Consider the following 15,957-nt stretch of genomic DNA (forward strand, 5'->3'; position numbering starts at 1 on the left):
AGCACAAACTACAGAGCAGCAGCTCTCTCCTGGCAGAGGAAGTGCCATGCAGTGTTGCCCTGGCGAGATAGTGTTGCTACAGTGAGGCCCAGGGAAAACACACTGCCTAGAGAAATCCTAGCAAAGCCCTGTGTTTCCCCACAGGAATGTATGTCACTTTCAGTTCTTTGCCAGCAACGGAGCTCAGAGGCAACGTCAGATTGTGTGTATCTCAGGGAGAGAAAGAACACTGTGACTTCCCCCGTTCCTCTGACGAAAGCGGTTAGAGGGAGAAAAGCGTCCTTTGCTTTCGCTTTCCCGCAATGAGCTCGGCAGATCTGCCCTTCGCGAAGGGCCGTTTTCCCCCGGAGAACTGCCTCGCCGTAGCCCGGTTCTGGAAGTGGAACGAGTATGCAGTGTTAGCGTTCAGCTATTGTGAAGGCTCGCTTTGGCCCAGGGCAAACGAAGCGCCGGGGGAAATCTTAGCAGAGCCCGGCGCCTTTCCACGGTTCAAAGCGTGGAACTGCAGACTCTTTTGCAAAGAAGAGAGCGCCCAGGCAACAGCAGCCCGCACGTTTCTCAGTGAAAGGGAGAACTCCCTGACTTCATCCGGTCCTCTGAGCAAAGCAGGCAGAGGGAGAGAAACTTTCTTTCCTTCCTCTTTCCTGCCACGAATTCCTCATTTTCTCGTGCAAACGCAGGGCTTCTTCGGAAAAACTACGCCGCGGTGCAGGGATCCTTCCAGAGGAGCAACGACATAGTTTGAGCTGGAAGGGCTTGGCAGAGCAGCCGGGGAGAAAAGGCCTCTTGCTATTCTCTTTTCTTTCTGCCTGAATGCGGTCAATTCGCACTTGCCAAAGCAAGGTTTCCCAGCACAAACTACAAAGCAGCAGCTCTCTCCTGGCAGAGGAAATCCCATGCAGTTCTGCCCTTGCGAGATCGTGTTGCTACAGTGAGGCCCAGGGAAAACACACTGCCTAGAGAAATCCTAGCAAAGCCCTGTGTTTCCCCACAGGAATGTATGTCACTTTCAGTTCTTTGCCAGCAACGGAGCTCAGAGGCAACGTCAGATTGTGTGTATCTCAGGGAGAGAAAGAACACTGTGACTTCCCCCGTTCCTCTGACGAAAGCGGTTAGAGGGAGAAAAGCGTCCTTTGCTTTCGCTTTCCCGCAATGAGCTCGGCAGATCTGCCCTTCGCGAAGGGCCGTTTTCCCCCGGAGAACTGCCTCGCCGTAGCCCGGTTCTGGAAGTGGAACGAGTATGCAGTGTTAGCGTTCAGCTATTGTGAAGGCTCGCTTTGGCCCAGGGCAAACGAAGCGCCGGGGGAAATCTTAGCAGAGCCCGGCGCCTTTCCACGGTTCAAAGCGTGGAACTGCAGACTCTTTTGCAAAGAAGAGAGCGCCCAGGCAACAGCAGCCCGCACGTTTCTCAGTGAAAGGGAGAACGCCCTGACTTCATCCAGTCCTCTGAGCAAAGCAGGCAGAGGGAGAGAAACTTTCTTTCCTTCCTCTTTCCTGCCACGAATTCCTCATTTGCTCGTGCAAACGCAGGGCTTCTTCGGAAAAACTACGCCGCGGTGCAGGGATCCTTCCAGAGGAGCAACGACATAGTTTGAGCTGGAAGGGCTTGGCAGAGCAGCCGGGGAGAAAAGGCCTCTTGCTATTCTCTTTTCTTTCTGCCTGAATGCGGTCAATTGGCACTTGCCAAAGCAAGGTTTCCCAGCACAAACTACAGAGCAGCAGCTCTCTCCTGGCAGAGGAAGTGCCATGCAGTGTTGCCCTGGCGAGATAGTGTTGCTACAGTGAGGCCCAGGGAAAACACACTGCCTAGAGAAATCCTAGCAAAGCCCTGTGTTTCCCCACAGGAATGTATGTCACTTTCAGTTCTTTGCCAGCAACGGAGCTCAGAGGCAACGTCAGATTGTGTGTATCTCAGGGAGAGAAAGAACACTGTGACTTCCCCCGTTCCTCTGACGAAAGCGGTTAGAGGGAGAAAAGCGTCCTTTGCTTTCGCTTTCCCGCAATGAGCTCGGCAGATCTGCCCTTCGCGAAGGGCCGTTTTCCCCCGGAGAACTGCCTCGCCGTAGCCCGGTTCTGGAAGTGGAACGAGTATGCAGTGTTAGCGTTCAGCTATTGTGAAGGCTCGCTTTGGCCCAGGGCAAACGAAGCGCCGGGGGAAATCTTAGCAGAGCCCGGCGCCTTTCCACGGTTCAAAGCGTGGAACTGCAGACTCTTTTGCAAAGAAGAGAGCGCCCAGGCAACAGCAGCCCGCACGTTTCTCAGTGAAAGGGAGAACTCCCTGACTTCATCCGGTCCTCTGAGCAAAGCAGGCAGAGGGAGAGAAACTTTCTTTCCTTCCTCTTTCCTGCCACGAATTCCTCATTTTCTCGTGCAAACGCAGGGCTTCTTCGGAAAAACTACGCCGCGGTGCAGGGATCCTTCCAGAGGAGCAACGACATAGTTTGAGCTGGAAGGGCTTGGCAGAGCAGCCGGGGAGAAAAGGCCTCTTGCTATTCTCTTTTCTTTCTGCCTGAATGCGGTCAATTCGCACTTGCCAAAGCAAGGTTTCCCAGCACAAACTACAAAGCAGCAGCTCTCTCCTGGCAGAGGAAATCCCATGCAGTTCTGCCCTGGCGAGATCGTGTTGCTACAGTGAGGCCCAGGGAAAACACACTGCCTAGAGAAATCCTAGCAAAGCCCTGTGTTTCCCCACAGGAATGTATGTCACTTTCAGTTCTTTGCCAGCAACGGAGCTCAGAGGCAACGTCAGATTGTGTGTATCTCAGGGAGAGAAAGAACACTGTGACTTCCCCCGTTCCTCTGACGAAAGCGGTTAGAGGGAGAAAAGCGTCCTTTGCTTTCGCTTTCCCGCAATGAGCTCGGCAGATCTGCCCTTCGCGAAGGGCCGTTTTCCCCCGGAGAACTGCCTCGCCGTAGCCCGGTTCTGGAAGTGGAACGAGTATGCAGTGTTAGCGTTCAGCTATTGTGAAGGCTCGCTTTGGCCCAGGGCAAACGAAGCGCCGGGGGAAATCTTAGCAGAGCCCGGCGCCTTTCCACGGTTCAAAGCGTGGAACTGCAGACTCTTTTGCAAAGAAGAGAGCGCCCAGGCAACAGCAGCCCGCATGTTTCTCAGTGAAAGGGAGAACTCCCTGACTTCATCCGGTCCTCTGAGCAAAGCAGGCAGAGGGAGAGAAACTTTCTTTCCTTCCTCTTTCCTGCCACGAATTCCTCATTTGCTCTTGCAAACGCAGGGCTTCTTCGGAAAAACTACGCCGCGGTGCAGGGATCCTTCCAGAGGAGCAACGACATAGTTTGAGCTGGAAGGGCTTGGCAGAGCAGCCGGGGAGAAAAGGCCTCTTGCTATTCTCTTTTCTTTCTGCCTGAATGCGGTCAATTGGCACTTGCCAAAGCAAGGTTTCCCAGCACAAACTACAAAGCAGCAGCTCTCTCCTGGCAGAGGAAATCCCATGCAGTTCTGCCCTTGCGAGATCGTGTTGCTACAGTGAGGCCCAGGGAAAACACACTGCCTAGAGAAATCCTAGCAAAGCCCTGTGTTTCCCCACAGGAATGTATGTCACTTTCAGTTCTTTGCCAGCAACGGAGCTCAGAGGCAACGTCAGATTGTGTGTATCTCAGGGAGAGAAAGAACACTGTGACTTCCCCCGTTCCTCTGACGAAAGCGGTTAGAGGGAGAAAAGCGTCCTTTGCTTTCGCTTTCCCGCAATGAGCTCGGCAGATCTGCCCTTCGCGAAGGGCCGTTTTCCCCCGGAGAACTGCCTCGCCGTAGCCCGGTTCTGGAAGTGGAACGAGTATGCAGTGTTAGCGTTCAGCTATTGTGAAGGCTCGCTTTGGCCCAGGGCAAACGAAGCGCCGGGGGAAATCTTAGCAGAGCCCGGCGCCTTTCCACGGTTCAAAGCGTGGAACTGCAGACTCTTTTGCAAAGAAGAGAGCGCCCAGGCAACAGCAGCCCGCACGTTTCTCAGTGAAAGGGAGAACGCCCTGACTTCATCCAGTCCTCTGAGCAAAGCAGGCAGAGGGAGAGAAACTTTCTTTCCTTCCTCTTTCCTGCCACGAATTCCTCATTTGCTCGTGCAAACGCAGGGCTTCTTCGGAAAAACTACGCCGCGGTGCAGGGATCCTTCCAGAGGAGCAACGACATAGTTTGAGCTGGAAGGGCTTGGCAGAGCAGCCGGGGAGAAAAGGCCTCTTGCTATTCTCTTTTCTTTCTGCCTGAATGCGGTCAATTGGCACTTGCCAAAGCAAGGTTTCCCAGCACAAACTACAGAGCAGCAGCTCTCTCCTGGCAGAGGAAGTGCCATGCAGTGTTGCCCTGGCGAGATAGTGTTGCTACAGTGAGGCCCAGGGAAAACACACTGCCTAGAGAAATCCTAGCAAAGCCCTGTGTTTCCCCACAGGAATGCATGTCACTTTCAGTTCTTTGCCAGCAACGGAGCTCAGAGGCAACGTCAGATTGTGTGTATCTCAGGGAGAGAAAGAACACTGTGACTTCCCCCGTTCCTCTGACGAAAGCGGTTAGAGGGAGAAAAGCGTCCTTTGCTTTCGCTTTCCCGCAATGAGCTCGGCAGATCTGCCCTTCGCGAAGGGCCGTTTTCCCCCGGAGAACTGCCTCGCCGTAGCCCGGTTCTGGAAGTGGAACGAGTATGCAGTGTTAGCGTTCAGCTATTGTGAAGGCTCGCTTTGGCCCAGGGCAAACGAAGCGCCGGGGGAAATCTTAGCAGAGCCCGGCGCCTTTCCACGGTTCAAAGCGTGGAACTGCAGACTCTTTTGCAAAGAAGAGAGCGCCCAGGCAACAGCAGCCCGCACGTTTCTCAGTGAAAGGGAGAACTCCCTGACTTCATCCGGTCCTCTGAGCAAAGCAGGCAGAGGGAGAGAAACTTTCTTTCCTTCCTCTTTCCTGCCACGAATTCCTCATTTGCTCTTGCAAACGCAGGGCTTCTTCGGAAAAACTACGCCGCGGTGCAGGGATCCTTCCAGAGGAGCAACGACATAGTTTGAGCTGGAAGGGCTTGGCAGAGCAGCCGGGGAGAAAAGGCCTCTTGCTATTCTCTTTTCTTTCTGCCTGAATGCGGTCAATTCGCACTTGCCAAAGCAAGGTTTCCCAGCACAAACTACAAAGCAGCAGCTCTCTCCTGGCAGAGGAAATCCCATGCAGTTCTGCCCTTGCGAGATCGTGTTGCTACAGTGAGGCCCAGGGAAAACACACTGCCTAGAGAAATCCTAGCAAAGCCCTGTGTTTCCCCACAGGAATGTATGTCAGTTTCAGTTCTTTGCCAGCAACGGAGCTCAGAGGCAACGTCAGATTGTGTGTATCTCAGGGAGAGAAAGAACACTGTGACTTCCCCCGTTCCTCTGACGAAAGCGGTTAGAGGGAGAAAAGCGTCCTTTGCTTTCGCTTTCCCGCAATGAGCTCGGCAGATCTGCCCTTCGCGAAGGGCCGTTTTCCCCCGGAGAACTGCTTCGCCGTAGCCCGGTTCTGGAAGTGGAACGAGTATGCAGTGTTAGCGTTCAGCTATTGTGAAGGCTCGCTTTGGCCCAGGGCAAACGAAGCGCCGGGGGAAATCTTAGCAGAGCCCGGCGCCTTTCCACGGTTCAAAGCGTGGAACTGCAGACTCTTTTGCAAAGAAGAGAGCGCCCAGGCAACAGCAGCCCGCACGTTTCTCAGTGAAAGGGAGAACGCCCTGACTTCATCCAGTCCTCTGAGCAAAGCAGGCAGAGGGAGAGAAACTTTCTTTCCTTCCTCTTTCCTGCCACGAATTCCTCATTTGCTCGTGCAAACGCAGGGCTTCTTCGGAAAAACTACGCCGCGGTGCAGGGATCCTTCCAGAGGAGCAACGACATAGTTTGAGCTGGAAGGGCTTGGCAGAGCAGCCGGGGAGAAAAGGCCTCTTGCTATTCTCTTTTCTTTCTGCCTGAATGCGGTCAATTGGCACTTGCCAAAGCAAGGTTTCCCAGCACAAACTACAGAGCAGCAGCTCTCTCCTGGCAGAGGAAGTGCCATGCAGTGTTGCCCTGGCGAGATAGTGTTGCTACAGTGAGGCCCAGGGAAAACACACTGCCTAGAGAAATCCTAGCAAAGCCCTGTGTTTCCCCACAGGAATGTATGTCACTTTCAGTTCTTTGCCAGCAACGGAGCTCAGAGGCAACGTCAGATTGTGTGTATCTCAGGGAGAGAAAGAACACTGTGACTTCCCCCGTTCCTCTGACGAAAGCGGTTAGAGGGAGAAAAGCGTCCTTTGCTTTCGCTTTCCCGCAATGAGCTCGGCAGATCTGCCCTTCGCGAAGGGCCGTTTTCCCCCGGAGAACTGCCTCGCCGTAGCCCGGTTCTGGAAGTGGAACGAGTATGCAGTGTTAGCGTTCAGCTATTGTGAAGGCTCGCTTTGGCCCAGGGCAAACGAAGCGCCGGGGGAAATCTTAGCAGAGCCCGGCGCCTTTCCACGGTTCAAAGCGTGGAACTGCAGACTCTTTTGCAAAGAAGAGAGCGCCCAGGCAACAGCAGCCCGCACGTTTCTCAGTGAAAGGGAGAACGCCCTGACTTCATCCAGTCCTCTGAGCAAAGCAGGCAGAGGGAGAGAAACTTTCTTTCCTTCCTCTTTCCTGCCACGAATTCCTCATTTGCTCGTGCAAACGCAGGGCTTCTTCGGAAAAACTACGCCGCGGTGCAGGGATCCTTCCAGAGGAGCAACGACATAGTTTGAGCTGGAAGGGCTTGGCAGAGCAGCCGGGGAGAAAAGGCCTCTTGCTATTCTCTTTTCTTTCTGCCTGAATGCGGTCAATTGGCACTTGCCAAAGCAAGGTTTCCCAGCACAAACTACAGAGCAGCAGCTCTCTCCTGGCAGAGGAAGTGCCATGCAGTGTTGCCCTGGCGAGATAGTGTTGCTACAGTGAGGCCCAGGGAAAACACACTGCCTAGAGAAATCCTAGCAAAGCCCTGTGTTTCCCCACAGGAATGTATGTCACTTTCAGTTCTTTGCCAGCAACGGAGCTCAGAGGCAACGTCAGATTGTGTGTATCTCAGGGAGAGAAAGAACACTGTGACTTCCCCCGTTCCTCTGACGAAAGCGGTTAGAGGGAGAAAAGCGTCCTTTGCTTTCGCTTTCCCGCAATGAGCTCGGCAGATCTGCCCTTCGCGAAGGGCCGTTTTCCCCCGGAGAACTGCCTCGCCGTAGCCCGGTTCTGGAAGTGGAACGAGTATGCAGTGTTAGCGTTCAGCTATTGTGAAGGCTCGCTTTGGCCCAGGGCAAACGAAGCGCCGGGGGAAATCTTAGCAGAGCCCGGCGCCTTTCCACGGTTCAAAGCGTGGAACTGCAGACTCTTTTGCAAAGAAGAGAGCGCCCAGGCAACAGCAGCCCGCACGTTTCTCAGTGAAAGGGAGAACTCCCTGACTTCATCCGGTCCTCTGAGCAAAGCAGGCAGAGGGAGAGAAACTTTCTTTCCTTCCTCTTTCCTGCCACGAATTCCTCATTTGCTCTTGCAAACGCAGGGCTTCTTCGGAAAAACTACGCCGCGGTGCAGGGATCCTTCCAGAGGAGCAACGACATAGTTTGAGCTGGAAGGGCTTGGCAGAGCAGCCGGGGAGAAAAGGCCTCTTGCTATTCTCTTTTCTTTCTGCCTGAATGCGGTCAATTCGCACTTGCCAAAGCAAGGTTTCCCAGCACAAACTACAAAGCAGCAGCTCTCTCCTGGCAGAGGAAATCCCATGCAGTTCTGCCCTTGCGAGATCGTGTTGCTACAGTGAGGCCCAGGGAAAACACACTGCCTAGAGAAATCCTAGCAAAGCCCTGTGTTTCCCCACAGGAATGTATGTCAGTTTCAGTTCTTTGCCAGCAACGGAGCTCAGAGGCAACGTCAGATTGTGTGTATCTCAGGGAGAGAAAGAACACTGTGACTTCCCCCGTTCCTCTGACGAAAGCGGTTAGAGGGAGAAAAGCGTCCTTTGCTTTCGCTTTCCCGCAATGAGCTCGGCAGATCTGCCCTTCGCGAAGGGCCGTTTTCCCCCGGAGAACTGCCTCGCCGTAGCCCGGTTCTGGAAGTGGAACGAGTATGCAGTGTTAGCGTTCAGCTATTGTGAAGGCTCGCTTTGGCCCAGGGCAAACGAAGCGCCGGGGGAAATCTTAGCAGAGCCCGGCGCCTTTCCACGGTTCAAAGCGTGGAACTGCAGACTCTTTTGCAAAGAAGAGAGCGCCCAGGCAACAGCAGCCCGCACGTTTCTCAGTGAAAGGGAGAACGCCCTGACTTCATCCAGTCCTCTGAGCAAAGCAGGCAGAGGGAGAGAAACTTTCTTTCCTTCCTCTTTCCTGCCACGAATTCCTCATTTGCTCGTGCAAACGCAGGGCTTCTTCGGAAAAACTACGCCGCGGTGCAGGGATCCTTCCAGAGGAGCAACGACATAGTTTGAGCTGGAAGGGCTTGGCAGAGCAGCCGGGGAGAAAAGGCCTCTTGCTATTCTCTTTTCTTTCTGCCTGAATGCGGTCAATTGGCACTTGCCAAAGCAAGGTTTCCCAGCACAAACTACAGAGCAGCAGCTCTCTCCTGGCAGAGGAAGTGCCATGCAGTGTTGCCCTGGCGAGATAGTGTTGCTACAGTGAGGCCCAGGGAAAACACAATGCCTAGAGAAATCCTAGCAAAGCCCTGTGTTTCCCCACAGGAATGTATGTCACTTTCAGTTCTTTGCCAGCAACGGAGCTCAGAGGCAACGTCAGATTGTGTGTATCTCAGGGAGAGAAAGAACACTGTGACTTCCCCCGTTCCTCTGACGAAAGCGGTTAGAGGGAGAAAAGCGTCCTTTGCTTTCGCTTTCCCGCAATGAGCTCGGCAGATCTGCCCTTCGCGAAGGGCCGTTTTCCCCCGGAGAACTGCCTCGCCGTAGCCCGGTTCTGGAAGTGGAACGAGTATGCAGTGTTAGCGTTCAGCTATTGTGAAGGCTCGCTTTGGCCCAGGGCAAACGAAGCGCCGGGGGAAATCTTAGCAGAGCCCGGCGCCTTTCCACGGTTCAAAGCGTGGAACTGCAGACTCTTTTGCAAAGAAGAGAGCGCCCAGGCAACAGCAGCCCGCACGTTTCTCAGTGAAAGGGAGAACGCCCTGACTTCATCCAGTCCTCTGAGCAAAGCAGGCAGAGGGAGAGAAACTTTCTTTCCTTCCTCTTTCCTGCCACGAATTCCTCATTTGCTCGTGCAAACGCAGGGCTTCTTCGGAAAAACTACGCCGCGGTGCAGGGATCCTTCCAGAGGAGCAACGACATAGTTTGAGCTGGAAGGGCTTGGCAGAGCAGCCGGGGAGAAAAGGCCTCTTGCTATTCTCTTTTCTTTCTGCCTGAATGCGGTCAATTGGCACTTGCCAAAGCAAGGTTTCCCAGCACAAACTACAGAGCAGCAGCTCTCTCCTGGCAGAGGAAGTGCCATGCAGTGTTGCCCTGGCGAGATAGTGTTGCTACAGTGAGGCCCAGGGAAAACACACTGCCTAGAGAAATCCTAGCAAAGCCCTGTGTTTCCCCACAGGAATGTATGTCACTTTCAGTTCTTTGCCAGCAACGGAGCTCAGAGGCAACGTCAGATTGTGTGTATCTCAGGGAGAGAAAGAACACTGTGACTTCCCCCGTTCCTCTGACGAAAGCGGTTAGAGGGAGAAAAGCGTCCTTTGCTTTCGCTTTCCCGCAATGAGCTCGGCAGATCTGCCCTTCGCGAAGGGCCGTTTTCCCCCGGAGAACTGCCTCGCCGTAGCCCGGTTCTGGAAGTGGAACGAGTATGCAGTGTTAGCGTTCAGCTATTGTGAAGGCTCGCTTTGGCCCAGGGCAAACGAAGCGCCGGGGGAAATCTTAGCAGAGCCCGGCGCCTTTCCACGGTTCAAAGCGTGGAACTGCAGACTCTTTTGCAAAGAAGAGAGCGCCCAGGCAACAGCAGCCCGCACGTTTCTCAGTGAAAGGGAGAACTCCCTGACTTCATCCGGTCCTCTGAGCAAAGCAGGCAGAGGGAGAGAAACTTTCTTTCCTTCCTCTTTCCTGCCACGAATTCCTCATTTGCTCTTGCAAACGCAGGGCTTCTTCGGAAAAACTACGCCGCGGTGCAGGGATCCTTCCAGAGGAGCAACGACATAGTTTGAGCTGGAAGGGCTTGGCAGAGCAGCCGGGGAGAAAAGGCCTCTTGCTATTCTCTTTTCTTTCTGCCTGAATGCGGTCAATTCGCACTTGCCAAAGCAAGGTTTCCCAGCACAAACTACAAAGCAGCAGCTCTCTCCTGGCAGAGGAAATCCCATGCAGTTCTGCCCTTGCGAGATCGTGTTGCTACAGTGAGGCCCAGGGAAAACACACTGCCTAGAGAAATCCTAGCAAAGCCCTGTGTTTCCCCACAGGAATGTATGTCACTTTCAGTTCTTTGCCAGCAACGGAGCTCAGAGGCAACGTCAGATTGTGTGTATCTCAGGGAGAGAAAGAACACTGTGACTTCCCCCGTTCCTCTGACGAAAGCGGTTAGAGGGAGAAAAGCGTCCTTTGCTTTCGCTTTCCCGCAATGAGCTCGGCAGATCTGCCCTTCGCGAAGGGCCGTTTTCCCCCGGAGAACTGCCTCGCCGTAGCCCGGTTCTGGAAGTGGAACGAGTATGCAGTGTTAGCGTTCAGCTATTGTGAAGGCTCGCTTTGGCCCAGGGCAAACGAAGCGCCGGGGGAAATCTTAGCAGAGCCCGGCGCCTTTCCACGGTTCAAAGCGTGGAACTGCAGACTCTTTTGCAAAGAAGAGAGCGCCCAGGCAACAGCAGCCCGCACGTTTCTCAGTGAAAGGGAGAACGCCCTGACTTCATCCAGTCCTCTGAGCAAAGCAGGCAGAGGGAGAGAAACTTTCTTTCCTTCCTCTTTCCTGCCACGAATTCCTCATTTGCTCGTGCAAACGCAGGGCTTCTTCGGAAAAACTACGCCGCGGTGCAGGGATCCTTCCAGAGGAGCAACGACATAGTTTGAGCTGGAAGGGCTTGGCAGAGCAGCCGGGGAGAAAAGGCCTCTTGCTATTCTCTTTTCTTTCTGCCTGAATGCGGTCAATTGGCACTTGCCAAAGCAAGGTTTCCCAGCACAAACTACAGAGCAGCAGCTCTCTCCTGGCAGAGGAAGTGCCATGCAGTGTTGCCCTGGCGAGATAGTGTTGCTACAGTGAGGCCCAGGGAAAACACACTGCCTAGAGAAATCCTAGCAAAGCCCTGTGTTTCCCCACAGGAATGTATGTCACTTTCAGTTCTTTGCCAGCAACGGAGCTCAGAGGCAACGTCAGATTGTGTGTATCTCAGGGAGAGAAAGAACACTGTGACTTCCCCCGTTCCTCTGACGAAAGCGGTTAGAGGGAGAAAAGCGTCCTTTGCTTTCGCTTTCCCGCAATGAGCTCGGCAGATCTGCCCTTCGCGAAGGGCCGTTTTCCCCCGGAGAACTGCCTCGCCGTAGCCCGGTTCTGGAAGTGGAACGAGTATGCAGTGTTAGCGTTCAGCTATTGTGAAGGCTCGCTTTGGCCCAGGGCAAACGAAGCGCCGGGGGAAATCTTAGCAGAGCCCGGCGCCTTTCCACGGTTCAAAGCGTGGAACTGCAGACTCTTTTGCAAAGAAGAGAGCGCCCAGGCAACAGCAGCCCGCACGTTTCTCAGTGAAAGGGAGAACTCCCTGACTTCATCCGGTCCTCTGAGCAAAGCAGGCAGAGGGAGAGAAACTTTCTTTCCTTCCTCTTTCCTGCCACGAATTCCTCATTTTCTCGTGCAAACGCAGGGCTTCTTCGGAAAAACTACGCCGCGGTGCAGGGATCCTTCCAGAGGAGCAACGACATAGTTTGAGCTGGAAGGGCTTGGCAGAGCAGCCGGGGAGAAAAGGCCTCTTGCTATTCTCTTTTCTTTCTGCCTGAATGCGGTCAATTCGCACTTGCCAAAGCAAGGTTTCCCAGCACAAACTACAAAGCAGCAGCTCTCTCCTGGCAGAGGAAATCCCATGCAGTTCTGCCCTGGCGAGATCGTGTTGCTACAGTGAGGCCCAGGGAAAACACACTGCCTAGAGAAATCCTAGCAAAGCCCTGTGTTTCCCCACAGGAATGTATGTCACTTTCAGTTCTTTGCCAGCAACGGAGCTCAGAGGCAACGTCAGATTGTGTGTATCTCAGGGAGAGAAAGAACACTGTGACTTCCCCCGTTCCTCTGACGAAAGCGGTTAGAGGGAGAAAAGCGTCCTTTGCTTTCGCTTTCCCGCAATGAGCTCGGCAGATCTGCCCTTCGCGAAGGGCCGTTTTCCCCCGGAGAACTGCCTCGCCGTAGCCCGGTTCTGGAAGTGGAACGAGTATGCAGTGTTAGCGTTCAGCTATTGTGAAGGCTCGCTTTGGCCCAGGGCAAACGAAGCGCCGGGGGAAATCTTAGCAGAGCCCGGCGCCTTTCCACGGTTCAAAGCGTGGAACTGCAGACTCTTTTGCAAAGAAGAGAGCGCCCAGGCAACAGCAGCCCGCACGTTTCTCAGTGAAAGGGAGAACGCCCTGACTTCATCCAGTCCTCTGAGCAAAGCAGGCAGAGGGAGAGAAACTTTCTTTCCTTCCTCTTTCCTGCCACGAATTCCTCATTTGCTCGTGCAAACGCAGGGCTTCTTCGGAAAAACTACGCCGCGGTGCAGGGTTCCTTCCAGGGAGCAACGACATAGTTTGAGCTGGAAGGGCTTGGCAGAGCAGCCGGGGGGAAAAGGCCTCTTGCTATTCTCTTTTCTTTCTGCCTGAATGCGGTCAATTCGCACTTGCCAAAGCAAGGTTTCCCAGCACAAACTACAAAGCAGCAGCTCTCTCCTGGCAGAGGAAGTGCCATGCAGTGTTGCCCTGGCGAGATAGTGTTGCTACAGTGAGGCCCAGGGAAAACACACTGCCTAGAGAAATCCTAGCAAAGCCCTGTGTTTCCCCACAGGAATGTATGTCACTTTCAGTTCTTTGCCAGCAACGGAGCTCAGAGGCAACGTCAGATTGTGTGTATCTCAGGGAGAGAAAGAACACTGTGACTTCCCCCGTTCCTCTGACGAAAGCGGTTAGAGGGAGAAAAGCGTCCTTTGCTTTCGCTTTCCCGCAATGAGCTCGGCAGATCTGCCCTTCGCGAAGGGCCGTTTTCCCCCGGAGAACTGCCTCGCCGTAGCCCGGTTCTGGAAGTGGAACGAGTATGCAGTGTTAGCGTTCAGCTATTGTGAAGGCTCGCTTTGGCCCAGGGCAAACGAAGCGCCGGGGGAAATCTTAGCAGAGCCCGGCGCCTTTCCACGGTTCAAAGCGTGGAACTGCAGACTCTTTTGCAAAGAAGAGAGCGCCCAGGCAACAGCAGCCCGCACGTTTCTCAGTGAAAGGGAGAACTCCCTGACTTCATCCGGTCCTCTGAGCAAAGCAGGCAGAGGGAGAGAAACTTTCTTTCCTTCCTCTTTCCTGCCACGAATTCCTCATTTGCTCGTGCAAACGCAGGGCTTCTTCGGAAAAACTACGCCGCGGTGCAGGGATCCTTCCAGAGGAGCAACAACATAGTTTGAGCTGGAAGGGCTTGGCAGAGCAGCCGGGGGGAAAAGGCCTCTTGCTATTCTCTTTTCTTTCTGCCTGAATGCGGTCAATTCGCACTTGCCAAAGCAAGGTTTCCCAGCACAAACTACAAAGCAGCAGCTCTCTCCTGGCAGAGGAAGTGCCATGCAGTGTTGCCCTTGCGAGATCGTGTTGCTACAGTGAGGCCCAGGGAAAACACACTGCCTAGAGAAATCCTAGCAAAGCCCTGTGTTTCCCCACAGGAATGTATGTCACTTTCAGTTCTTTGCCAGCAACGGAGCTCAGAGGCAACGTCAGATTGTGTGTATCTCAGGGAGAGAAAGAACACTGTGACTTCCCCCGTTCCTCTGACGAAAGCGGTTAGAGGGAGAAAAGCGTCCTTTGCTTTCGCTTTCCCGCAATGAGCTCGGCAGATCTGCCCTTCGCGAAGGGCCGTTTTCCCCCGGAGAACTGCCTCGCCGTAGCCCGGTTCTGGAAGTGGAACCACTATGCAGTGTTAGCGTTCAGCTATTGTGAAGGCTCGCTTTGGCCCAGGGCAAACGAAGCGCCGGGGGAAATCTTAGCAGAGCCCGGCGCCTTTCCACGGTTCAAAGCGTGGAACTGCAGACTCTTTTGCAAAGAAGAGAGCGCCCAGGCAACAGCAGCCCGCACGTTTCTCAGTGAAAGGGAGAACGCCCTGACTTCATCCAGTCCTCTGAGCAAAGCAGGCAGAGGGAGAGAAACTTTCTTTCCTTCCTCTTTCCTGCCACGAATTCCTCATTTGCTCGTGCAAACGCAGGGCTTCTTCGGAAAAACTACGCCGCGGTGCAGGGATCCTTCCAGAGGAGCAACGACATAGTTTGAGCTGGAAGGGCTTGGCAGAGCAGCCGGGGAGAAAAGGCCTCTTGCTATTCTCTTTTCTTTCTGCCTGAATGCGGTCAATTGGCACTTGCCAAAGCAAGGTTTCCCAGCACAAACTACAGAGCAGCAGCTCTCTCCTGGCAGAGGAAGTGCCATGCAGTGTTGCCCTGGCGAGATAGTGTTGCTACAGTGAGGCCCAGGGAAAACACACTGCCTAGAGAAATCCTAGCAAAGCCCTGTGTTTCCCCACAGGAATGTATGTCACTTTCAGTTCTTTGCCAGCAACGGAGCTCAGAGGCAACGTCAGATTGTGTGTATCTCAGGGAGAGAAAGAACACTGTGACTTCCCCCGTTCCTCTGACGAAAGCGGTTAGAGGGAGAAAAGCGTCCTTTGCTTTCGCTTTCCCGCAATGAGCTCGGCAGATCTGCCCTTCGCGAAGGGCCGTTTTCCCCCGGAGAACTGCCTCGCCGTAGCCCGGTTCTGGAAGTGGAACCACTATGCAGTGTTAGCGTTCAGCTATTGTGAAGGCTCGCTTTGGCCCAGGGCAAACGAAGCGCCGGGGGAAATCTTAGCAGAGCCCGGCGCCTTTCCACGGTTCAAAGCGTGGAACTGCAGACTCTTTTGCAAAGAAGAGAGCGCCCAGGCAACAGCAGCCCGCACGTTTCTCAGTGAAAGGGAGAACGCCCTGACTTCATCCAGTCCTCTGAGCAAAGCAGGCAGAGGGAGAGAAACTTTCTTTCCTTCCTCTTTCCTGCCACGAATTCCTCATTTGCTCGTGCAAACGCAGGGCTTCTTCGGAAAAACTACGCCGCGGTGCAGGGATCCTTCCAGAGGAGCAACGACATAGTTTGAGCTGGAAGGTCTTGGCAGAGCAGCCGGGGAGAAAAGGCCTCTTGCTATTCTCTTTTCTTTCTGCCTGAATGCGGTCAATTGGCACTTGCCAAAGCAAGGTTTCCCAGCACAAACTACAGAGCAGCAGCTCTCTCCTGGCAGAGGAAGTGCCATGCAGTGTTGCCCTGGCGAGATAGTGTTGCTACAGTGAGGCCCAGGGAAAACACACTGCCTAGAGAAATCCTAGCAAAGCCCTGTGTTTCCCCACAGGAATGTATGTCACTTTCAGTTCTTTGCCAGCAACGGAGCTCAGAGGCAACGTCAGATTGTGTGTATCTCAGGGAGAGAAAGAACACTGTGACTTCCCCCGTTCCTCTGACGAAAGCGGTTAGAGGGAGAAAAGCGTCCTTTGCTTTCGCTTTCCCGCAATGAGCTCGGCAGATCTGCCCTTCGCGAAGGGCCGTTTTCCCCCGGAGAACTGCCTCGCCGTAGCCCGGTTCTGGAAGTGGAACGAGTATGCAGTGTTAGCGTTCAGCTATTGTGAAGGCTCGCTTTGGCCCAGGGCAAACGAAGCGCCGGGGGAAATCTTAGCAGAGCCCGGCGCCTTTCCACGGTTCAAAGCGTGGAACTGCAGACTCTTTTGCAAAGAAGAGAGCGCCCAGGCAACAGCAGCCCGCACGTTTCTCAGTGAAAGGGAGAACTCCCTGACTTCATCCGGTCCTCTGAGCAAAGCAGGCAGAGGGAGAGAAACTTTCTTTCCTTCCTCTTTCCTGCCACGAATTCC

The sequence above is a fragment of the Elephas maximus genome, chromosome 19 (genome assembly GCF_024166365.1).
Source record: "Elephas maximus indicus isolate mEleMax1 chromosome 19, mEleMax1 primary haplotype, whole genome shotgun sequence".
NCBI classification, from domain to species: Eukaryota; Metazoa; Chordata; class Mammalia; order Proboscidea; family Elephantidae; genus Elephas; species Elephas maximus.